At 46.1% G+C, this 26,088-nt stretch overlaps 1 protein-coding gene across 3 annotated transcripts in view; it reads left to right on the top strand.

Annotated features, from left to right (window-relative positions):
- The window catches only part of AGPAT4 (1-acylglycerol-3-phosphate O-acyltransferase 4), a 135,632-nt gene that overhangs the window by 22,379 nt on the left and 87,165 nt on the right, over positions 1-26,088 (top strand). The window contains exon 1 of one of the 3 annotated variants that reach the window (XM_061428490.1): positions 10,817-12,079. The exons of the other annotated variants lie outside the window; for them this stretch is intronic. The gene's annotated coding sequence lies outside the window, so the exon portion shown is untranslated. Of the gene's footprint in view, positions 1-10,816; positions 12,080-26,088 lie in introns of those variants that run through there. 3 annotated transcript variants of the gene reach the window in all.

The following is a 26,088-nucleotide window of genomic DNA, read 5'->3' as shown; positions in this document are numbered from 1 at the left end:
GGAGAAGACTCTTGAGAGTCCCTTGGACTGCAAGGAGATCCAGCCAGTCCATTCTGAAGGAGATCAGCCCTGGGATTTCTTTGGAAGGAATGATGCTAAAGCTGAAACTCCAGTACTTTGGCCACCTCATGCGAAGAGTTGACTCATTGGAAAAGACTCTGATGCTGGGAGGGATTGAGGGCAAGAGGAGAAGGGGACGACAGAGGATGAGATGGCTGGATGGCATCACTGACTCGATGGACGTGAGTCTGAGTGAACTCTGGGGGTTGGTGATGGACAGGGAGGCCTGGCGTGCTGCGATTCATGGGGTCGCAAAGAGTCAGACACGACTGAGCGATTGATCTGATCTGATCTGAGTAAGTTATGGGTCTTCCCAGGTGACGCAGTGGTAAAGAATCGGCCTGCCATTGCGGGAGATGCAGGAGACTTGGGTTCAATCCTGGATCGGGAAGATCCCCTGGAGAAGGAAATGGCAACCCACTCTAGTATTCTTGTCTGGGAAATGCCATGGACAGAGGAGCCTGGTGGGCTACTGCTCCTAGCGCCACCAAGGGTCAGACACAATGGAACACACACACACACACACACACACACACACACACACACTAAATTATCCTCCTATTCTCATCAAGCCTTTTTTCGTAGGATTATATTTTAAAATCTCAGCAGTCGGGCAGGTGAAATTTGCCAGTTCAGGTACTAACAGTTCAGTCCAGTTCAGTCACTCAGTCGTGTCCGACTCTTCAGCTGTCATAAAGGTACCTGCCACTCAAATGGTCTCATATTCTCCAGGGGGATTGGAGAATAACCTCACCCAAACCTGCTGTGTGAAATGAGAACCCTGGGTAGACCTCATTGTAAGACATTGAAAGAACCCAGTACCTCACCACCCCAAGTAGAGAACTCTTTTCCTTTTTTTTTTTTCCCCTTTACAATAAGACATTGGAGGAGAAAAACCTAAGCAGCTGTGGATGGATTTTTTGCCCAGCCATAAAGTGTTTTTTTTTTTAATGTATTAGAGAATAATAAGGAAGAAGGGTGGACTTCTCTTATATGTGTGTGTGTGTACCCTTTTTATTTTTTCATTTTTTAAAATGTTTATTTATTTGGCTGTGCCAAATAGTTGAGGTATGTGAACCCTTAGTTGTGGCATTCGAAATCTAGTTCTCTGAGCAGGGTTGGGACCTGGGCCCCCTGCACTGAGAGTGTGGGAGTCTTAGCCGCTGGACCACCAGGGAAGTCCCACTATGCCCTCTTTAAAACCAGGTTATTAAGCACAGATACGAAGTGTCACTTAACCCAACATTTCCTAGTAATCATTTGAAAATAGAAATAATGCTGTCGAATTATCGAGGTGCTTTGGGCTTCCCGAGTGGCTCAGGCAGTAAAAAACTGCCTGCAATGCGGGAGACCTGGGTTCAGTCTCTGGGTCGGGAAGATCCCCTGGAGAAGGGCATGGCAACCCACTCCAGTATTCTCGCCTGGAAAATTCCCTGGACAGAGGGGCCTGGGGGGCTCCAGTCCGTGGGGTGGCAGAGAGACAGGACTGATTGACTAACACACACACACACACACACACACACACACAGGGTCTTTGGCTTAGAAGTACTATCATCTGCTGGAATGTTTGACACAGATGACGGGATTGGCATTCTGGGGGGAATATGGAGAAAAGCAGCTCTCTGAGCACAGGGAGTTTATCTAATTCAAGTTAAACTGACAAGTCTGCTGAATTACATTCCATTGAAGAGATGGGTACATATCCAGTTGGGGACGGACTCAACCATGAGGAAAGCAGCTCTAGATCTAAAGTACAGAGTGAGAAACATTGTTGTCAAAAGCCTGTGCGCTTCATTAGGCTTAATCTGATTTTACCCGGAACCTACTTAACACGCAAATGCCGAAATGACTGGCTTAACAAGCTTGGTTATCTGTTTTCCTGGGTAAATGTTGGAAAAGCAGTAGTCGTCAGGGTAGGGAAAGAAACGGAGAATGAACTAAAAAGATGATTGCTGGTTGAGACTCGCTGATGAACAGCAGCCCATGGTCTGTGCTGTCCCCCATGTATTTCACTTACAAAGCCTGGAGAGTCCTGGTGACACTGGAAAGACCGTCACCAAAACAAAAGTTCTGTCATGCGTGCACGCTAAGTTGCTTCTGTCATGCCTGACTCTTCGCGACTCCATGGACCATAGCCATAGCCCACCAGGCTCCTCTCTCCATTGGATTCGCCGGGCAAGAGTACTGGAGTGGGTGGCTGTGCCCTCTTCCAGGGGATCTGCCTGATGCAGGGATGAGTTTTATCTTTTGGCAATTCTAGTTGGACATCTTCGCTTTCCAGAAAGTTCTTTCACTGAAGTCTCTGGCTGATTTGGGTGAGGGGATTGCTGTGTGGGGTAGGGGTGGGGGGTCCAGTGGCCTGCTCCTGGTCTGGCCCTCCTTCCTGAAGCGGCACTCTTCAGGAAGACCTGAAGTGGCAGGTCTTCCAAGCGTGACGTTAAGATAGGAGGAGGAGCGGCTGATCAAAGCCAGGGGGCTGAGCTGAAGTGGAGCTACGGGCGGAGGCCTTGGCGGCCTGCGCCGATGCTGGGGCTTCGCTGCAGTCAGAGGACCAGCTGTGGATCCTGTGAAAGGAGAACGCGCTGCCTTGGCTGAAGGGCTGCAGACTCAGGTCTCAGTGGCAGAGTCTCAGCTGTGGGCTCCACCTCGGCCCACGTGAATCAGATGATCAACCTTCTGCTTCCTTGCTTTTGTTCTTAAGTTTTCTAGATGTTTCTAGAAATACTTGGGGAGAACTGGGCCACTGATGAGAGAAGCGTGACCAGCAGGAAAGTGATGGGGCAAAAAGGAAGCCGGAGCCTGGACACAGGCCGTGGTTGTGGTGATGATGACAGTAATCATGATGATGGCCATGGTGCTGGTGATGGTGACAATGACGGTGATGATGCCAATGAGGGTGATGATGGTGATGTTGATGATAGTGACGATGATGATGGTCATGAAGGCAGTGATGATGGTGATGGTGATGATGATGATGGCGATGATGGTGATGAAAGCAGTGATGATGATGATGGTGATGTTGACGATGCTGATGAAGGTGATGGTGATGATGATCGTAATAATGATGATGGTGTTGATGATGATGGTGATGATGCTGATGACGGCGATGATGATAATGGTGATGATGGTGATGAAGGCAATGATGGTGATGATGACAGTGATGGTGATGATGCTGATGACGGTGATGATGATAATGGCGATGGTGGTGATGAAGGCAGTGATGGTGATGATAATGATGGTGATGATGCTGATGATGGCGATGATGACGGTGATGATGATAGTGGTGACGATGATGGTGATGAAGGCAATGATGGTGATGATGATGGTGATGATGATGGTGATGAGGGCAATGATGGTGATGGTGATGATGGCAGTGATGATGATGCTGCTGATGGTGGTGATGGTGATGATGATGATGGCGATGATGGTGATGAAGGCAGTGATGGTGATGATGGTGATGTTGATGATAGTGACAATGATGATGGTGATGGAGGCGGTGATGTTGATGGTGATGATGGTGTTGATGGTGATGATGATGATGGTGTTCTTTACGATGATGGTGATGGTGATTATGATGGTGATGGTGGTGATGATGATGGTAATGTTGATGACAATGGTAGCTACCTTTCAGATTACCATGTACCAGTCAGGGTTCTAGAAACAGCTAATCCTTACCACAACCCCATGAGGCAGGAAATATTACTTGTCTCCATTTCACAAGTGAAGACACTGAGGTTAAGTAATTTGCCCAGGGTTGAACAGCCTGTGAAGGCACACCAGCTCTTGGCTCGTGAACCACTGCTCAGGTGTGCAGACTGCTGCCTTTATACTGTGGAGCCCCTAGGATGCTCAGTGGGTTCAAGGCCACCTGTTGTAACAAGGCAATGTGAAGCAGCCAGCCTCCTTCACAATTATAGACAAAGGACGTAAAGAAGATAGAGCCAATGGCAGAGAACCTCCTTATCCCTGATTTTGTTTTGTTTTTCCTGACATTCTTGGATTTTACTTTAATGGTGTGGTGGAAAGTTATGGTAGAAAGAGTCTAGAAGTTTCTGTTATCTCTGACCAACATATATTTCTAGAAGAGGTGGAGTTAAATTACTGAGTTTTCCCACATCAAATATAGCTTGGTCCTGTTGCAGTATTAGCTGGATTTAGGGAAAGTAAACTATCCCACCTGCCTGCTTGCTTTGCTGATGACGATCTGGGGGCAGGACAGCAGCTGTAGTCCCCTGACACTGTAGTCAGGTCACAAGTACGCCCTAAGCTGGGCATTTTTATTCAGCAGCATGCCGGGTGTGACTGACTGTGCAAGTCGTTCATATTAAGAATATTTATTAAACACTTGTCATGGCCAAGTCCCTGCCAGACTCTGTGGGTACCAAATGAGAGTCGCTTTAGTGCCTAAGGAATTCAGGCTTGTGGGAAGGCAGACATACCAGGAGGGAAATGTCGTTTGCTGATGTTACATAGTGGCCTTAGTACTGTGCTGAGCCTTTCACTTCGTTAACTCAGGCCATTGAGTGCTCACAAGCACACCATGGTTTTAAGTTCTCTAATAGTGAACCTAGCAGCGAGTGTAGAAGGGACGGTCGAATGCATCTCTCCACTTGTGTGAGAGAAGCAGGATGGTACGGGCTAGGGCAGATTTTGAAGGATGTACACACACTTGTCCAGTCAGCAGTGGGAGGGGAGGCAGGGGGAGGACATCAAGCAGATGGGATGGAAGATGCAGGAACTCAGAAGCATGAATGGGAACTGTCCAGAAAGTTCCAGGAGCTGGGTATGGTGGACACTCACTGAAGCGGGCCCTTCTGCGCAAAGGTTGTCCTGACCCAGCCTCCCCTCCCCGCCCCTGCCCCAGGAACCAGGTACCCTCATCTGGCTTTTTATCCTGAAGACATACGGCGCCTCGCAGGAGAGTAGCTGCTGCCCTTCCACCTCACAATTTAAATTTTCTTGTTGTTTTTCCCGTGGCATAGAAAGTTCCTGAGGCTACTTTGTGCCTCCACTCCCGGAGGATGGTACCTCAGTAAATATTTGTTCCTGGAGTGAGAGGCACCCTCTGAGAAAGGGGCTAAGAGACGGGGATACTTCGTGGGGAGTGGCTGCCATCCCCGAGGCTTAGTGCTTTGAGGTCTGTCCCCACGTTTCGCCGGTCAGTGGCACACTTCTGCTCCGCTGATCGCTATTCTGTCGTACGGGTAGACCGTGTCTTGTTCATTTGCTCACCTGGGATTGTTCACTTGTCCACCTGGTAATGGGCATTTGGATTGTTTTTAGCCTTCATCTAAATTTAAGTTTACTATTTTTATTCCTGATCCAAAGCAGGAGTTAGAAATAAGTTCCATTTTCCACTGGGGGATGGGGGTGGGGGGTGGGATACACAGACCTCCTTAGCAAGGGCTTGACTTAAAAAACAATCGCAACCTAAAAGTCGAGAAAGTGTAGACAGTGTTAGTTGATCCATCTTGTCCGATTCTTTTCAACTGCACGGACTGTAGCCTGCCAGGCTCCTCTGTCCATGGAATTCTCCAGGCAAGAGTACTAGAGTGGGTTGCCATTCCCTTCTCCAGGGGATCTTCCTGACCCAGGGGTCAAACCAGATCTCCCACATTGCAGCCAGATTCTTTACCGTCTGAGCCACCAGGGAAGCCTCTGGTTGGCATTGCAGGGCAGCTGATCTGTGGCTCTAGTGGTATTTCTTCTGCATATCGGAACCCTGAAATTTCATCTGAATTTCATCACAGTGATTCTGCTAGAGCATATATCGCCTACTCCTGACTTGAGTGTAGGCTTCCCTGGTGGGCTCAATGGTAAAGAATCTGCCTGCCAATGCAGGAGACAACAGGTTGGATCCCTGGCTTGGGACGACCTCCTGGAGAAGGAAATGGCAACCCCCTCCAGTATTCTTGCCTGGAGAATTCCATGGAAGGAGGAGCCTGGGGGGCTACAGTCCATGGGGTCGCAAAGAGTCGGACACAACCGAACATGAGCTCGAGTCTTAGTTGACCCCGACTTGAGTCGGTGGCATCGGTAGTAATGAATAGAGGCAGTCTTCAGCCTCAGGTATTCAGAGCAGCCCTGCCTGAAGGGGAAAACACCTTTGCTCTACTGCTGTACTTTCCTCTGGCTCTTAAGCCAAAGCCTCGATTGTGGCAATAGTTAACTGTGTGCGTCTGGGAGTGCATTCCTTCTGCTCTTTGAGGTTCCTGGACAATGCTGGGGTGATAAACAGCTTCCAGTCTTTCCCACAGACTACACTCAGGATCTGAGGTGAGGTCCCACCTCCCTCATTTGTGGCCCAGGCTCACAAAGATCACACCAGTGTAGGAGGACCCCCTTTACACCCCAGCAGCACTCGGACTGGCACTGTGGCATCAGCCAACAGGGCCATCTTTCCCTACTGAAGGGGAAGTGCCTTTTTCCTGCAGGCTAGACCTTCCCCCGGTCCCATTTGGTCCTTCATTCAAACAGTACTGGGACATGCGTGTGTACATCGCACGTGGACTGAAAGCTGGCTGTGCTTAGGTGTTGTCTTCTGTAGGGCCAGGGTTTGTCTTGTGTTTTTAAACAATGGTGGTAATTCACATGCCATAAAAGTTATCCATTTTAAGTGTATGATTCAGTGGCTTGCAATATATTGTAAGATACTCAGAGTTGTGCAACCACCACCACCACCAACCCTCACCACGAAAATGACGAACATTTTCGTCATCTCAAAAAAAACCCCTTTGCCATGGGCGTTCCCTATGCCCCTGTGCCCTCCAGCCCTGGACAGTCATTAGGCTACTTTTTGTCTCTGTAAATTTGCTTTTTCTGGCTATTTCATATAAACAAACTCACACAATGTGTAAGGCCTTCTCTTTCATTTAGTGTAATGGTTTTGAAGTTCATCCGTGTTGTAACATGTATCAATAGTTATTCTTTTCTCTGTAACTGAATAATATTGTGGACTTCCCAAGGTGGCTCAGTGGTAAAGAATTCTCATACCAATGCAGGAGACACAGGTTCGATCCCTGGGTCGGGAAGATCCCCTGGAGGAGGAAATGGCAACCCACTCCAGTGTTCTTGCCTGGAGAATCCCATGGATAGAGGAGCCTGGCGGCTACAGTCTGTGGGGTCGCAGAAGAGTGGGACTCAGCTTAAACAACAACAGTATTCCATTGTGGAGGAGCCACAGGTCAATCTCTTGTTTATCTGTGTGTCAGTTGATGGTCACTGGAGGTTTTTTTTTCCGAGGACTTAACGTTTTCATTGGGCTTCCCTGGTGGCTCAGCTGGTAAAGAATCTGCCTGCAATGCAGGAGACCCCTGTTCGATTGCTTGCTTTTACCTATGAGTGGAATTTCTGGGTCCTATGGCAGATCAGTTTAACATCTGAGGGACTAGAGCTGGGTGTTTTCCCTTCACTTCCTCAAGTTTTCTCCGAAGCTAAGGAAGCATGCTACTTTGCAAAGATATCTCAGATTTTTGAATCCCAGTCCCTTTGGTATTTAGATCCACGTCAAATTGTTACCATGGAATTACTGCACGAAAACTTGATCTGTGAAATAGCACAGGAAAGGAATGAAGAAGTGACTGTCCCAAGGGCTCCGCTCATGTCCTGGCGCTTGCATGGGGTATTGTGGAAAATGTAATTGCTGTGCAGGGCAGCTGGCCCCGTACTGCCCTCAGACAGTGCAGATGGTTCGCTGCGTGCGTGCAGCAGTTTCTGCCTTTTCCTCAACAGTTCTTGGGCACTAGCTCTTTGAGTCCCGCTGTTGTGTTTCCCGAGCTCTCTGCTCTGCCAGGGTTTGCTTTCTTAGAAACTAGGAAGCTGTCTGCAGAGTGTTGTCCGAGACCAGAAAGCACTTGCTTTTAGTTCTGAAGCCATTTTCTGTTCTGTCATTTGAGCCGCTATTTCCTCATCTTTCAAAGTTAAGTTCCGATCAGAATAAAGCTCAGACCGAGGATCAGGGAGTTGGTTAGTCTCCTAGCCATAAACCACTGGCTAATGCATACTTCTTTCCGTGGGAAGGGCCAGTTGAAATGGTACCTGAGGTTTTGTAAGAAAGTACTTTCCCCCATATTCCTAGGTACTTAGTTATTTCTTACTAGGTACAGAAGAGGGACAGAGATGTAAAGAACATAATCGTGAAAAAATAGCCAGTGGATTATATATATTTATAAATCACTTGAAAGTTTTTTTGGTACTTTAAGTCAGCGGTCTTATTTTCCACTCCCAGTAGATTTGTGGGGTAGGCCAGTGGAAGAGATAAAGAGGAAACTGAGGCTCAGAGAAGGTATGGGGCAGTTTACTGACCAAACAAAACAAGTCATACAGCTCTCCTAAGCCTCCATTCCTTATGTGTAAAATGGGTACACTAAGAAATCAGAGAGCAGTGTCAGAGGGCTGTATCAAGCAGCTTGTGTCAACATGCGTAAGTAATCTGAAAATGTAGCATAAAAATTTGAACTTTTTTTTTTAACTTTAATATATTACCCAAGTGGTTAATACTGTTGGTTGAATAGTTGGAATATACAGGAAAACATAAAGCAGAAGTCTTATTTCCCATTCTCTCTAGCCCCAAACATCTTCCCAGAATATTATTTGTCCAACCATTTTGAAAAGAAATTTGTTAATATTTGTTAATACCTAAAGAATCCCAGGAACGGCGGAGCCTGGTGGGCTGTCGTCTATGGGGTCGCACAGAGTCGGACACGACTGAAGTGACTTAGCAGCAGCAGCAGCAGTAATGAAGCTGAGGGGCTTCCCTGATGGCTCAGATGGTAAAGAATCTGCCTACAATGCAGAAAACCTGGGTTCAACCCCTGGGTCGGGAAGATTCCCCGGAGGAGGGAATGGCAACCCACTCCAGTATTCTTGCCTGGAGAATTCCATGGACAGAGGAGCCTGGTGGGCCACAGTCCATGGGGTCACAGAGTCGGACACGACCGAGTGACTAACACACACACACAGCGAAGCTCAAGGACGTCAGTCGCATCAGAATGACGCAGCAATTCCAATCCCAGTGCTCATTCATGCACTGTGTTAGAGAAAACAACTGGAAAGACCCGAATGTCCATCCATGTGGTAATAGATTAATTTTCCATGTGTAGGTGTACAAAAGAATATTCTTGCACAATTGAAATGACTAAACTGGATGCATAACATTTTAAAAACTGAAGTGTTGAGTATAGAAAGGAAATCCCATACATCTTTACAACACAAAATTTATATGTTGTAATTCATATACAGTAAAAGAATAAGAACACTGATGGAAACACTCATTTCAAGCTCAAATGGCAGAGGTGGCTTCAATATCTATGTCTTACTTCCTAAAAAAGTGAAGTAAATGTGGCTAAATATCAATGTAGTAAAATGTTTTGTGTATTTGAAATATTTCTGATATTAGAAAAATGTTTGACTTATCAACCAACTACTATACTTCTGAAGCACAGAGATGCACTGGGGGTTTTGGCTTTACAATTTATGTCATAGGGTGCATGTTTTAACTGACTCTGTATATTGTAAAAACCTTTTCGTCATTAAATATACTTCCCTCATTGTTTGTCCTGACCCTCCCAAGACTTCCTGTTCCAATTAATTTTTTTCAGAAATAATTTTTGGAAGTAGTAACTGCTGGGGCTTCCTGTTAATATCTTATAATTATTTTCTATTATTCATTTGTAATTGTTCATACTTATTTCTGGGCTTCCCTGGTGGCTCAGCTGGTGAAGAATCCGCCTGCAGCGTGGGAGACCTGGGTTCGATCCCTGGGTTGGGAAGATCCCCTCGAGAAGGGAGAGGCTGCCCACTCCAGTGTTCTGGCCTGGAGAATTCCAGGGACTGTGTAGTCCATGGGGTCGCAATTATTTCTCGTTCACTTATGATATATTTGGTCTGTGATACTGGAGGCACTCAGAACCTAAAAGCAGAGAAGTTCAAGTCTGGTTTAGCTAGCACACAAACAATCCATTGAGGAGTTAGGGAATTTGCAACTGGAGCTTTTATATACTATTGCCAAAAATACCAAACATACCTCTGGGTTGGAAAGGATTCTCTTCATCCTTGTTTCCAGAACTCAGTCCCCACTGTGTCCTGGGCTTCCTGCAGTATCCCTGTGTTCTAGGCTGTTGGTCCCTTAGCAGAAAGTGTTTCAGGGGCCTCGTGAGGCTTTGCCATCCTCTCTATTCCTGTGAAATTCTCTTTTTATTTTTTATACTTTTTATTTTGTATTGAGGTAGAGCCAATTAGCACACAGTGTTGTGACAGTTTCAGGCGGAGAGCGAAGGGCCTCAGCCATACATGTACATGCGTCCGCTCTCCCCCAAACTCCCCTCCCCACCACTTAACATTGAGCAGAGTTCTCTGTGCTATACAGTAGGTCCTTGTTGTTGATCCATTTTAAATATAGCAGTGTGTACACGTCCACCCCAAGCTCCCTAACTGTCCCGTTGTCCATCCTTCCCTTGGGCAGCCACAAGCTCCTTCTCTAAGTCTGTGAATCCGTTTCTGTTTTCTTGTGGAATTCTTGCTCTGGGTTCCTGAGATGCACCATGAAAGTGAAATGTCAAGTTATTCGTCGTGTCTGACTCTTTGCAACCCCACGGACTGTAGCCCGCCAGGCTCCTCTGTCCATGGGATTCTCCAGGCAAGGATACTGGATTTGAGTTGCCATGCCCTCTTCCAGGGGATCTTCCTGACCAAGGATTGAACCCGAGTCTCCAGCATGGCAGGCAGATTTTTTACTGTCTGAGCCACCAGGGAAGCCCCAAGATGCACAGTGAAGGCAGCCTAAGCGTCCTCCCTGCTCTGACTTCCATTCCCCAATCACTTGTTGGTGAGGAACCCCTTTTAAAACTCTGAAGTACTTTTCCTGTCTGCTTTTCTTTTTTCTCCTGCACAAACCCTCCCATGGGTAGACTGGTACAGCGTCAGAACTAGTAGTCCCCTTAGAAGTATCAAGAATCATTCTGGTCTTCGAATGGGAAGAGTACAGCCCAGGAAGTGGCTTCCACGTCCAGCTTGGTTTCCCTCATTCCTATCTGAGATTATGTTGGCGTGAATGGAGTTCTAAGGTCTGGCTTCCTGATTTGCTACAGACATTTAACCAGTGCTCGGGGAACGCTGATCTGTCGTGCAACGTAATGTTTTACTGTCTCTAAGAGATGAAGTGATGGAAATGGTAACCCACTCCAGTATTCTTACCTGGGAAATCCCTTGGACAGAGGAGCCTGGCGGGCTACAGTTGATGGGGCCACAAAGAGTTGGACATGGCTGAGCGGCTAAGTGATAAGAACAAAGGGAGGAGATGTTAGGTGGGCAGGAAGGCAAGCCACAAGGGGAGGAAGAATGCTCAGAGCTTCGTCCCTCCTGCCCGAGGGGTGGGGCTGGTCACTGCCAGTGCTTCATCTGTTTAACGAACGGTTAGTGTATTGATCCCTACGGTTCATTTCTTCTGTTTATGGTATTTAATGTATGCAATTGTAGTGTGAATTAATGAAGGAGGGAAGGATCTCTGAGTAAATGCCTTGGATACAGCTCACTAAAGATTTGAAAATAAGCCCATTTAGATTCTAACGGAGCATCATAGCCAAAAATAAACGTCAGGTCTAAGAGTTAAAAGATATAAAGTTAATCGTGGAAAAATGAGGTGAAACAAGCAAATGTGTGTCAGTTCTCTGCAGGACAAGAATTAAGGGTGGAAGGAAGGCCTTTCTAAGCTTAAACTTTCTGAAAGAAATCCCAGTTCTTACTCCATAATAATATAAGGCTCTAATAAGCCAAAATACCGGGCTTCCCTGGTGACTCAGATGGTAAAGAATCTGTCTGCAGTGTGGGAGACTCAGGTTCAGTCCCTGGGTTGAGAAGATCCCCTGGAGAAGGGAATGGCAACCGCTCCAGTATTCTTGCCTGGAGAACTCCATGGACAGAGGAGCCTGGTGGGCTACAGAGCCTGGGATCTCAAAGAGTCAGTGAATTGCTTTGACTTTGACCTTTTGGACTGGAAAATTGGTCACTCTACATGAAAGGGGTAAGATGTGTGTTCTGTTTAATATATGACGAGCTCGTGCAAGTCAACATACAAGAGATAGATGAATAAAAAATCCACTTCACTTGTGGCCCCCAAAATACACATTAAAACGGTGAGACGTAACTTTTAAAGCATGAAATGTTAGTCTGGTTTTTATTGCTTTTAAATGAGAATTCTTATTGTTGACAAACGTGGTGGAATGGGTACTTTTGTAAATTGTTGGTAAGAACATAAATAACTATTAACTTTTTGGAAATCAGTTTGGCAAAATTCACCAGATGCCATTAGATGTTTGTTCCTTGAGCCCGGAAATCCTGTGTCTAGGAATTTATTCTAAAGAAATTATCCAAAATTCAGGGGAAAAAAAACTTTATAACTGGACTTGCTATTAAATAATTGGTATGTTCATTCAGTTCAGTTCTGTCTCTCAGTCGTGTTCGACTCTCTGCGACCCCATGGACCGCAGCACGGCAGGCCTCCCTGTCCATCACCAACTCCCGGAGTTTGCTCAAACTCATGTCCATTGAGTCCGTGATGCCATCCAACCATCTCATCCTCTGTTGTCCCCTTCTCCTCCCACCTTCAATCTTTCCCAGCTACAGGGTCTTTTCCAATGAGTCATTTCTTTGCATCAAGTGGCCAAAGTATTGGAGCTTCAGCTTCAGCATCAGTCCTTCCAATGAATACTCAGGACTGACTTTTTATCATTGACTGGTTTGATCTCCTTGCAGTCCAAGGGACCCTCAAGAGTCTTCTCCAACACCGTTCAAAAGCATCAATTCTTTGATGCCCAGCTTTCTTTGTTACTTACTAATAAAAAGACAAAAGAACAGTAAATAAAACAACAATGAGGTGATAAATTAACAATTATGATATGTCCAGTGCAGCTACTAGATTATGTGTATTGTGATAAGGACATTGAAAATGATCTCACTGAAGGTTAATAAAAGGGCATATAAAATTGATTTAATGTTAAGACCTCAGCTATATTTAAAAACTAAAAGCCTCTGCAACGGTTTTATCTAGCAGAGAAAAAAAAAAGCCAGTGCATTCACCAAGGACTAGGAGAAAGTAAACCCAAAACGTCAATAGCTGTGACAGGTGGTAAAGGTTTTACCTTTCAGAACTACAGATTTTTTTATAATGAATGTGAAGTACTGTTATAATGGGAGAAATTGCCTTTAAAAAATTTCATGACTTAAGTGGCTTACTCAGTGAGAGTAATTTCCTTTAGTTTTATCAGATTTTATTTTAATAGAAGATTCTTTGCTTAAAAAGAGTCAACTCTTCTCAACCAACATCTGAACTCCCCTACTGGGGTTTAAGTAGGTAATTTGCTTTCATTTTAGTTATTTTCTTGTCAATTTGGTACATTGCTTCATGCAATTTCAGTGTTCTAGAAGAAGAGGATTCTATGCTTGGTTACAGGATATAATGGTTTAGAAAGAAATTCTGTGGGTTTATCTGCATGGCTTCTGTAGGGAGAATAAATTGTTGGGTCATCGGCTCTACTCTTATGGTAATGGGAAAGAAACATAGGACTTTCTCATTTCTGCTATCCTTTGGTACATTGTTTTTGACAATTCAGGGTTATTGGTATGGAGACTAAATCAAATTAGATCATCTAGAGATTTTGGTTGAACCAACATCTACTAAGCATCTATTTATTTTGTAAGAAGTGCAAGAGTGGGGATTCATCCAAGGCCTAGAAATAATTACTCAGTAAGTGCTTTAGTTTATTTAACCTGGTCAGTCAGTTTAGTCGCTCAGTCATGTCTGATTCTTTGCGACCCCCTGGACTGCAGCACGCCAGGCCTGCCTGTCCGTCACCAACTCCTGGAGCCTACTCAAACTCATGTGCATCGAGTCAGTGATGCCATCCAACCATCTCATCCTCTCTCATCCCCTTCTCCTGCCTTCAGTCTTTCCCAGCATCAGTGTCATTTCCAATGAGTCAGTTCTTCACATCAGGTGGCCAAAGTTTTGGAGTTTCAGCTTCAGCATCAGTCCTTCCAAAGAACACCCAGGACTGATCTCCTTTAGAATGGACTGGTTGGATCTCCTTGCAGTCCAAGGAACTCTCAAGAGTCTCCTCCAACACCACAGTTCAAAAGCATCAATTCTTCGGTGCTCAGCTTTCTTTAGAGTCCAACTCATATCCATACATGACTACTGGAAAAACCGTAGCTGTGACTAGACAGACCTTTGTTGGCAAGTAATGTCTCTGCTTTTTAATATGCTGTCTAGGTTGGTCATAGCTTTTCTTCCAAGGAGCAAGCGTCTTTTAATTTCATGGTTGCAGTCACCATGATACTGACCCACATAAAACATGGAGCAGGGCTCTGTAAGAATCCGCTGTACTTGCTTTCAGAAGTCTAATGCAGTGATGTAAACAAAGCCATAACAATAAAAATGAAGCAATGAATTTTTGGTGTATGGATGAATGGATAGCTTGGTGGACAGATGATCTAATGAATGAATTAAGTTGTTACTGGATGAATGAATGCTTGCCTGAATCCCAGAAAACCTGTCCAGATGCTGCTTAACAGACGCTGGAAAGAAAGTCACTGCTTTCACTGCTCATCCTCTGCTCCTGAGCTTTGTGACTGAAGAACGTAGAAAAAGAAGAGGAGAGAGACAGGGCCCTGCTCTGTGTTTTGTCATTGCTGTTATTAATGAAACTTTTCGAGGAACAGCCAGTCCGTAATGACCCCAAAAGCATCATTCACCGCTGAGTACTTCAATATTCTGTGGTCGTATTTCAGATCTATTGAGAAACAAGGATACTGTAAGTCAACTTATTTTGGGCGCTCACAGCCAGCAATTCTGACTTCAATAAATGATTCATGTCAGGAAAGCGTCTTAAGTGCATTTGTTTTCTAGTAAGTCTCACTTCGGGTCCATTATGCATGAATCAAGTCAGAAGAATTGCCTGGGCTCATTGACATCCCTCTATGAAAATCAGAGAAATGGAAGATTTAAAATCCAGCCTTTTCGATCACCCACCACCCCACACTCCCTACCAGAGCAGGGTGGGCGACAGCACAGTCTCCAAGAACTCGAGGGTCAGGTGTGCTTAATGACGATGGAGAGGGGCCCGCTGAGAGAAAGAGCCCGTTTGCTAGTGTCTATGATGCAGAAGAAAAAGAAGGCCAAGATTTCTTTTCTTTCTTTTTGTTGACTTCCCCTCCCTCAAGTTAGCTCTTCCGAGGCCCCACCTACAGAGAGATCTCTGCTGGTCATGACAGAGTCAGCAGGGTGCTTCTTCCTAACCCTACTCTCTGGTAAGGACCCAGGGTATGAAGGCCATGTGGACTTCCATAAATCAGAAGCGTTCCAGCTGAGGGCGCCTGGCTGAATGGCCCCATTTCCCATTTTCTGAGCCATAACATCAAGAGTGGCTGCAGGTACCTAAGCACCCCCAGGAGAACCCCTGCATGTCCTTATGTCTTTGAAGTCTCCCACCACTCGTTTGGGTCCAGTGTGTCTGCCAGATTCTCCCGTTAACAGAGGAGGGAGGTGAGATTTCTAGAGGCCAAGTCACCAAGGTGATATGGACACAAAGATAGATGCTCAGGGGTCAGACTCAGCCCCCTGACTCAATCCTGCTGCCTCCACTTCCGCATTTGTTTCTTTGATCACTAGTAGAGTCACCATTTCTGGGTTCCCAAGGAGAGCCCTAGTCCAGTGGCCGTGTCCCAGTGCAGAGTACCTTCCCGGACATTTAATACCCTTGACTTGCATTTGCACCTTTAACTGCCATGCATAGCTTCCCGTGGGCTTCCCTGGTGGTTCAACAGTCAGGAGGCCACCTGCAATGCAGGAGACATGGGTTCGATCCCTAGGTTGGAAGATTCCCCTCAAGAAGGAAATGGCAACCCACTCCAGTATTCTTGCCTGGAGAATCCCATGGACAGAGGAGCCTGATGGGTTACAGTCCATGGGGTCCCACGAGTTGGACACGATTTAGCGACTGCACCATAGCTTCCCATGCCCTCGTGGTTTTGTGACCTGGTTTTCAAGCTCTGGCTACTGTCACGACACATCTGCTTGGCTTTCTGAGATGGCCACTCTCTGGGGACCTCTGCTGGTAGCAAGCCCTGCTCATGTGGCCATGGGCGGTGTTTCAGCGTGTGCGTGATGATGAAGAGTTACTGCTCCTGCTGAAGCCGGTGGCCCAGACAGACCAGGCAGGCTAGGCCAGATGGAGTGGAGGGATTTGGGCCATAGTCTCATCTTTCCTGGAAAACGATGCCAGAGGCTGTGCTTGGTTGTGTCTGTTTGGTGGCATCCCCACAGTGTCCTGACCTGGCCACCCACAGACCACGTGCGGTCGTGTGTCCATATGGGGGCCTGCTTAAAGGTTAGAGCTTCTCAGTACTAGAAAGGTTAAAGTTGTAACCCTTCCTGCAATACATATTGAACATGAAAGTTATAAGTGTAAGGAAATTTCCAACAAAGTTTGGAACTTGCTGTAAGCCTTTATTTCATTTAATGTTTATTTCTATACATATTTTTACTGATTAATTTATTTGGCTGCACTGGGTCTTAGTTTTGGCATGGGGGATCTTTTAGTTCCGGCATGGGGGACCTGGTTCCCAGGCCAGGAATCAAACCTGGGCCCCCAGCTTTGGGAGCTTGAAGTCTCAGCCAGTGGACCACCAGGGAAGTCTTACAAGTCTTTAATTTTAAAGGCTTTTATTTTTATTGGTTTTCAGTTCATTCTGAAATATTGAAGAGCAGATTTAATGGGAAAAAAAATGGAGGTGCTGTGATTTGCTGGGGACCCAAGCACGTGTCTGTCTGCGATAGTAACCAGCTCCGGGTTCACATTGCCCACCCCAATCTGCTCCCTTGGTGATGCAGACACAGCTTGTATCTGCTTATCCTTTACATCGTCCATCTTGTCTGGCCAGAGCTGTGTCCTCAGCTCTTTATTGTAAGGCTCTCTGAGGTCAGGGAAATAACTGGTTTATTCACAGGGCAGCAAAGTGATGAGGGTCTGGGTCTTGTCAATGCCAGTTTTTATTTCTCCTCCACGAGGTTAGAAAAAGGTTCATCTTTATTGTATGTTCAACTCATTTCTTTTCAATTTATCTTATGGCAGTATAGTTGATTCACAATGCTGTGTTCATTTCTACTGCAGCGTGAGGTGGTTCGGTTATACATGTACATACGTGCTTTTTTATGTTCTTCCCCATTTTGGTTTATCACAGGATATTGAATCTAGTTCCCTGTGCTGTACAGGAGGACCTCGTTTATCCATCCTGTACAAGACAGTTTGCATCTGCCAACCCCAAACTCCCAGCCCATCCTTCCCCACTCCCCCTCCTCCCGACCCCCTGGCAACCCCAAGTCTGTTCTCTGTGGCCGTGCGTCTGTTTCTGTTTCCCAGAGATGTTCATCTGTGTCACCGCTTAGATTCTGCATACAGGCGATAGCATCTGGTATGTGTCTTTCTCTCTCTGACTTCCCTTGGTCTGATCATCTCTAGGTACATCCTTTTTGTTGCAAATGGCATTATTTCACTCCTTTTAATGGCTGAGTAGTATTCCATTATATCAGTTCAGTTCAGTTGCTCAGCCATGTCTGACTCGTTGCGACCCCATGGACTGCAGCACAGCAGGCTTCCCTGTCCATCACCAGCTCCCAAGGCTGGCACAAACTCATGTCCATTGAGTTGGTGATGCCATCCAACCATCTCATCCTCTGTCATCCCCTTCTCCTGCCTTCAATCTTTCCCACCATCAGGGTCTTGTCTAATGAGTCAGTTCTTCACATCAGGTGGCCAAATATTGGAGCTCCAGCATCAGTTGTTTCAATGAATATTCAGGACTGATTTCCTTTAGGATGGATTAGTTTGATCTCCTTGCCATCCAAGGGACTCTCAAAAGTCTTCTCCAACACCACAGTTCAGAAGCATCAATTCTTTGGTCCTCAGCTTTCCTTATGGTCCAACTCTCAGATCCATACATGACTACTGGAAAAACTATAGCTTTGACTATATGGACCTTTGTCAGAAAAGTAACATCTCTGCTTTTCAGTATGCTGTCTAGGTTTGTCATAGCTTTTCTTCCAAGGAGCAAGGATCTTTTGATTTCATGGCTGCAGTCACCATCTGTACTGATTTTGGAACCCAAGAAAGTAAAGTCTGTCACTGTTTCCATTGTTTCCCCATCTATTTGCCATGAAATGATGGGACCGGATGCAATGATCTTAGTTTCTTGAACACTGAGTTTTAAGCCAGCTTTTTCACTCTCCTCTTTCATTTTCATCAAGAGGCTCTTACTTCCTCTTCACTTTCTGCCGTAAGTGTGGTGTCATCTGCATATCTGAGGTTATTGACATTTCTCCCAGCAATCATGATTCCAACTGTGATTTATCTAGCCCATCATTTCTCATGATGTACTCTGCATATAAGTTAAATAAACAGGGTGACAATATACAGTCTTGACGTACTCCTTTCCCAATTTGGAACCAGTCCGTTGTTCCATGTCCGGTTCTAACTGTTGCTTCCTGACCTGCATACAGATTTCTCAGGAGGCAGGTAAGGTGGTCTGGTATTCCCGTCTCTTTAAGAATTTTCCACAGTTTGTTGGGATCCACACAGTCAAAGGCTTTAACATAGTCAATAAAGCAAAAGTAGATGTTTTTTTCTGCAACTCTCTTGCTTTTCCGATGATCCAGTGGATGTTGGCAATTTAATCTCTGGTTTCTCTCCCTTTTCTAAATTCAGGTTGAATATCTGGAAGTTCTCGGTTCACGTGTTGTTGAAGGCTGGCTTGAAGAATTTTGAGCATTACTTTGCTAGAGTGTGTGACGAGTGCAATTGTGCAGTAGTTTGAACATTCTTTGGCATTGCCTTTCTTTAGGATTGGAATGAAAACTGACCTTTTCCAGTCCTGTGGCCACTGGTGAATTTTCCAAATTTGCTGGCGTATTGAGTGCAGCACTTTGACAGCATCATTGTTTAGGATTTGAAATAGCTCAGCTGGAATTCCATCACCTCCACTAGCTTTGTTAGTAGTGATGCTTCCTAAGGGCCACTTGACTTCACACTTCAGGATGTCTGGCTCTAGGTAAGTGATCACACCATTGTGGTTATCTGGGTAATCAAGATGTTTATGTACAGTTCTTCTGTGTATTCTTGCCACCTCTTCTTGATATCTTCTGCTTCTGTTAGGTCCATACAGTTTCTGTCCTTTATTGTGCCCATCTTTGCATGAAATATACCCTTGGTGTCTTCAGTTTTCTTGAAGAGATCTCTAGTCTTTCCCATTCTGTTGCTTTCCACTGTTTCTTTGCATTGATGGCTGAGGAAGGCTTTCTTATCTCTCCTTGATAGTCTTTGAAACTCTGCATTCAGATGGATATATCTTTCCTTTTCTCCTTTGCCTTTCCTTTCTGTTCTTTTCTCAGCTATTTGTAAGGCCTCCCCAGACAGCCATTTTGCCTTCCTTTTCGTGGGGATGGTTTTGATCACCACCTCCTGTACAGTGTTCCGAACCTCTGACCATAGTCTTCAGGCACTCTGTCTGTCAGATCTAATCCCTTGAATCTATTTGGCACTTCCACTGTGTAATGGTAAGGGATTTGATTTAGGTCATATCTGAATGATCTAGTGGTATTCCCTACTTTTTTCAATTTAAGTCTGAATTTGGGAATAAGGAGCTCACGATCTGAGCCACAGTCAGCTCCTGGGCTTGTTTTCCCCTTGTATGTATGTACACATCTCTGGCCACTGTCTGTTGACAGACATTAGGTGAACAGTGCTTTTGTGAACAGTACCGCTGTGAGCATAGGGGTGCACGTCTTTTCAAATCATAGTTTTCTCTGGTTATATGCCCAGGGGTGGGATTGCTGGATCAGATAGCAACTCTACCTTTAGTTTTTATGAGGCCCTCCATACTCTTCCTCAACTCGTTTCTTTAATTCAGTCTCTATGGGAACTGACAGGTGTTACCCATCATTATGGGCTTCCCAGGTGGTATATTGCTGCAGAACCTGCCTGCCAGTGCAGGTGACATGAGAGACATCGGTTCGATCTCTGGGTCGGGAAGATCCCCTGGAGGAGGGCATGGCAACCCACCCCGGTATTCTCTCCTGGAGAATCCCATGGATAGAGGAGCCTGCTGGGCTACAGACCAGAGGGTCGCAAAGAGAAGGACATGACTGAAGCAAGTTAGCACGCATCCATCATCATGAAGAGAGCCTCAGAACTGACGGCTCTGAAACTACCTTCCTTCGGTCAGGAACAGAGACACAATAACTTCATTAAAACTGGTGAATGGACTTTTTGGGGTCTTACATGCCTACTTTTGTCTCAGAGTCATTCTGGATCGTGTGGATGTCTGAAAAAGAAGGGCAAATGAGGAAAATCTCATGAAAACAAGCAACAGGAATGACTCGTGAGAGCCACAAGCAGAAAGTTTAGTAAGAAATGATGGTAGCTGGTTTGGGGCTGGGGGGCGGGAAGCGGCTGAAGGAGGGGGCGTGTGACCAGCAGCCTGGTTACACAGGCACGCAGAAGCCCCTCCGTGGCCTGAGCTGGCTGCTGCATCTCCTGGGGCAGCAATCCTGGAGGCGGGATTATTGCCTCCATTAAACAGATACGGAAACTGAGGCTCAGAGGTGACAAGTTCCTTTCCCAAGGTCACACAGTGGGTAGATGGAGTCGACACCAGCAGCCGCCTGCTGAGGGTCCCCTTGGGCTGGGTTCCTTGGCCCAGCGGCTCTGTCACGGCCGGAGTGGGAGGGAAAGAGGTGGGCAGGGTGGTGAGACCGCTGTCCTGACCGGGTTGCCGTGGTGACGGTAGGACTTGGAAGGAGGTGGTTTCTAAACTGAACAGAGCTCTCCTTTTTGTGTCTGGCGCCAACTGGTGATGCATGCCCCTCACACCCGCTCCCGGGGGCCCAGAGCTGGTCGCTGGCCATCTCCCCGCCCTTCCTCTCCTTCCGTTTCCATATTTTCAGCCTTCACAGGTGTGTGACTGAGCGGACAGCCATGCCATGTGGCAGCAATACGCCTGTGAAGATCACAAGCATCTCCGTTCAGCCTCCACCCATCCTCCATTTCTGAAAAGCTTTCGTGATTGATTGGCATAGACTCAAGGCAGAAAGGTGGCTGTTTCCTCACTTGGAAGATTAATTTTCCTCATCTCATTTCAGTTTTGGGTTTCGTGATATGAGAGTTGTATCAGGACTTCATAAAATTTTTTGGAAACTTGCAGGGACTGAACATAATTTAGAAATGTGTTTCAGACTGAGTATCTTATGAAGTAGTTCACGCACTCTCGGTTGTTGGAGACGCAGTTAGGTGCCAGCCCCCTCCAGCTGCCCCAATGCTGTGATGTCAGAGCTCTTGGCTCCCAGGAACAGTGGGAGAGCCAGATGGAGTTTGGAGACGGCAGGCATTCCACCTGGAAGGAAGGTGCGAACGGGGGCTCTGCAAGACTGACTGGTGGGGCAGTGGCTCAGAAACTCGTGATCAGCCCAACTGTCAGACAGGACCAGGAGCTGAAATGTGGAACCAAGTCCATGAAATAAGGCCAAGTGCATGTGGAGTGCAGCTGCCTTGGACTTCCTGTGTTAAAAACAGCCTGACCTGAGCTGGGGCTTCAGACCTTTACCCCCCTTTTGACCTTTGCACGTTACCTAATCTCACTAAGGGCTTCCCTGGTGGCTCAGATGGTAAGGAATCTGCTTACAAAGCAGAAGACCCAGGTTTGATCCCTGGGTCGGGAAGATCCCCTAGAGAAGGAAAAGGCTACCCACTCCAGTATTCTTGCCTGGAGAATTCCATGGACAGAGGAGCCTGGTCGGCTGTAGCCCACGGGGTCACAAAGAGTAGGACACGACTGAGTGAGTAACACTGTCTTTCAGTAGTCTCACTAAACCTCAGCTTCTTTATCTGTAAAATGGGAATAACAATGCCTTCCAGAGTAGGTTTTGGTGACAGTTATTGAGATAATGTGTGTGTGAAACTTTCAGTAGACTTACCTTGCCACCCTGGTTACTGCTCAGCAGGCCTGAAATTTCACTCCTGATATTTCAGTCTGGTAGATGCCAGAGCTACGAAAGGCCTTAGAGAATGCTTCATTTAATTCCTTTTATCTTTGCTTTTTCTCATGACAGAAAAAGTTACCTAGCTTATCCATCTGGGTTTAGCTGAGCCCTGGTTTCCTTAGATTAGAGTTAAAACTCTTTAGAATTTGTTTTTCTCTTATAAGCTGTTCAGAAACAACTATTAAACTTAGAAACTTCAGTTTTCTGCAGACTTATGTTTTTATTATCCTAAAATTAGATTCTGGAAAGAGACTGAGGGTTATTTATTATCGGATGTAATGAAAAAGTTGAGTATGATTTATGACTTCTCTGGAGTTTGGTTTGTTTTAATGGACTTCATGGAGAGTACAGGAATATTAGACAAAGGACTGATCCATCAAATTTTAAATAAGCTAATTTTATAGAGGCTTCTGCCAGCCCATTGGTCAGTGATCATTTTGTAACTGAGGAATATTTTAGTTAGAGATGGTCCCCAAGACAGTTGGATTCAGGGTAGAACACTTTCTCTTTGGTTTTGTTTTGGGCCGTGGGCCAGTGTAACTCCGAGGAATCCAAAAACTAAATTTATCCTTGCTTCTCAGGAGGAAGTGCTGAGTGACGGCCACAGGCTGCCACAAGTCAGTTGCTGCCCTCTTGGAGATTTTTGCTAAATGTATTTAACCTAAAGTAGAACTGAGATCTGAAAACTGGATGACGGGAACACCCTACCCCTCATCTCACCTGGGTCAGAACCTGCATCCCTTGCCTTCCGGGCACCCTGTCCCTGGACATTTTGTGCCTTCCAGACCCCAAGTACTGGTCCAGGAACACACCCACAAAGATAACTGCTGGTGCTGTTTTTAGAGGGCTTCCCTGGTGGCTCAGGCGGTAAAGAATCTGCCTGCAGTGCAGGAGATGTGGGTTCGATCCCTGAGTTGGGAAGATCCTCTGAAGAAGGGAATGGCTACCCACTCCAGTATTCCTGCCTGGAGAATCCCATGGACAGAGGAGCCCGGCAGGCTACAGTCCATGGGGTCGCAAAGCCTCGGACACAACCGAGGGACTAACACACACACAGTGTTTTTTGGAGTTGTGATTATTCTTTCTATATATAATTTGGTGACCTTTATCTCTTAATATCATAACAAAAATCTATCCATGTTGTTGTTCAGTCGCCCAGTCGCGTCCGGTTCTTTGCGACCCCGTGGACTGCAGCACTCCAGGCCTCCCTGCCCCTCCCCATCTCCTGAAGTTTGCCCAGGTTCATGTCCATTGCATCAGTGATGCCATCCGGCCATCTCATCCTCTGCCGCCCTCTTCTGTGTCTTACTACAAACCTATTATACTGCAACGTTCTTCTTTTGATTGTGTGGGTTTCCCATAACTCACTTGATTGTTTCCTCCTGTCAGAAATGTAAGTGGTTTCTATTTTTGGGTGCCTCTAAATAATACTGGTTGAATATCTTGGTGCAGAGAGAATTTTCTGAAAGCTAATTTTATCCTTGAGAGGGGTTGTCAAAGGTTGGTTTACGACCTCAGGTGGTGAAGACTCTGAGCTAATTCTGTGCATGTCGCATTGCTTTCTGAAAGCCGCAGTGGTTGTCCTCACACCCAGAATGGGTCCTGATTTACCTCGTCTCCTTTAAAGTGCTGTATTATCCATTTTAGTTTGGAATATAAAAAACATAGTATTGTTTCAATTAACATTTCTTCAGTTTCTTTTCTGTTTTGTCAACAGTGTTCTGGTGTTTGGGATTAAAAGAGCCTAAATAAGGGGTTAAGATTTCAGTGAAGACACTAGATTGATCACAGGCATCACAGCAATTCCCCTTGGAGTGGTTTCTTCGGAAGGAAGCTTGGCTTCTTCAGAAACCCTGACCTGGTTTACTTCTGTCCTGTACAGGTACAAAAAAGCCAGACAACATCTTTAAAACCAAGCTAGTGAGGGAGTTCATCCCGTTTCCAGTCTAGTCTCTTCCTGCGTGTGTCTAAAGTTCATGCTTATTTAAGAGTTGCAGAGTATTGACCAGGGCAGAGACTTAAATCTTAACTCGAGCTTAACTCAGGTCCTCCTATTCATTGTCAAACTCGATGCTTTATGCTGAAGCTCAATGTGCATCTTTAGAGAAGGGTGCAGCTTGAGTTCTCTGGTGGTGAGATTTCTGAGCTGCTTCTATAGATTCTTCCACGGATGGCGGGTGGGCAGCACGTGATGCTGTCTGTACTCCCACCCCTCGCCCTGCAGGAGTCCCAGGAAGCAAAGCTCTGCTGTGTTTGCACGCCTGCTTCTCTGCGCTGTACAGTTTCAGGGTGGATATCTGCATGGGAAATACGAGGCTAATGAAAGCATCCTGCCAGCTGGCACTTCTCCGTATTCTGAAATCCACTTCATCATCCCCACGCTGTGCCAAGACTTTGCCTAGTTAAGAGGGTACCGTCCACGTGAGTTTTGGTGAACGTATTACTCCCCACTTCAGAGTCACTAGCAGTAAAGGACAGGTTAGAGTGAAAACAAGCAGGGGAGGAAATGTTCTAACATACTTACGGAAAATGAAAGAAAACATCAGGATCTAGATATGGAGTGAGAAGGAGAACTGATTTATATCTCCTTGGCTTTCCCAAGGATTCCAAAGCAGTGCATCTTAGCTGCTCCCTCTTTGCCTCTTTTCTCTTCTCTTTTTAAAAAGGATTATTCACTTATTTAATGTATTTTTGGCTGCACTGGGTCTTGATTGCTTTGTGCAGGCTTTCTCTAGTTGCGGCAAGTGGGGGCTTCTCTTCGTTACGGCACTCAGGTTTCTCATCATGATGTCTTCTCGTTGAGGAGCACAGGCTCGAGGGTGTGTGGGCTTCATTAATTACGGCTCCCAGCCTCCCAGGCTTTATTATACTTGGGCTTTACAGCAACCTCGTATTGGCGATATTGTTCTGATTTCACAGAGGAGGAAGCCGGGGGCTGTGGAAGTTCAGTAGCAGATGGAGCTAGAAGGTGGCTGAGCCCGGGTTTTTGGCCAGAGCTGCCTGATTCAAATGTTCTTGCACAGATCCTTCCCCTCTAGCTGCTGGGGACGCTTGTACCACCCTCGCCATGACAGTGCTTGGAGTCCAGGTGGTCTCAGATTGCCTGCACGTTCCAAAGCTTCTCTGGTTGATGGGTTGGATTTCCACCTTTCCACTCACCTAATGGGCGAGCCCACCCTGTAGCCCTTCCTCTTGCCGACAGGTACCAGCTCCAGCAGCCTGGGAGCTCTATCCACTGGCTGCATGTAACCATCAGCAGGGATGCTGGGAAATGCGCCCATCGGGCTCTGTGCCCCGGAAGGGGGAGGATCTCATCGTAGGAAAGAACAATGAACACCAGGAAGAAAAGAGAAACCACCCATAACCCTTTCACTGAAAATCAGGGGAAATGGTAAAGAACTTTAAAATGTTTTCTCTTTACCTGCTTTCATCACGGGTCAGATCTTTATACCATCCATTCTCAACTGTTAGTTGCTCTGTCGTGTCTCTGACTCTTTGCAACCCTGAGAATGTAGTCCTCCAGGCTCCTCTGTCCATGAAATTTTCCAGGCAAGAATCCTGGAGTGGGTTGCCATTCCTTTCTCCAGGGGACCTTCCTGACCCAGGGGTGGAACCCGGGTCTCCTGCATTGCGGGCAGATTCTTTGCCATCCTCAGCATGCCACTAAATTGGCAAATTACAGTAGAGAGAAAGCTCGCCTTCAGTGAAGAAGGATAGGAGGGTCCCCTCCCTCCAACTTCAAACTGGAATAAGCTTAAGACATACAACACATATTCACCCACTAGACACCCCCCGCCCCCCGCCCAAGTAATTTAGCCTTGCCTCTCTTTTATTAATGAGCCCTGAGGCTAAAGTCAAATTAAATTGTTTTACAAACTCACAGCACTTCTTTTTTTGTTTGTTTTAATATTAATCTTGTTTATTTACTTTGTATTTTTGGCTGT

Source organism: Bos javanicus, chromosome 9 (assembly GCF_032452875.1).
Source record: "Bos javanicus breed banteng chromosome 9, ARS-OSU_banteng_1.0, whole genome shotgun sequence".
NCBI classification, from domain to species: domain Eukaryota; kingdom Metazoa; phylum Chordata; class Mammalia; order Artiodactyla; family Bovidae; genus Bos; species Bos javanicus.
The sequence above is the reverse complement of the archived record's forward strand: the minus strand, read 5'-3'. Positions and strand labels throughout refer to the sequence as shown.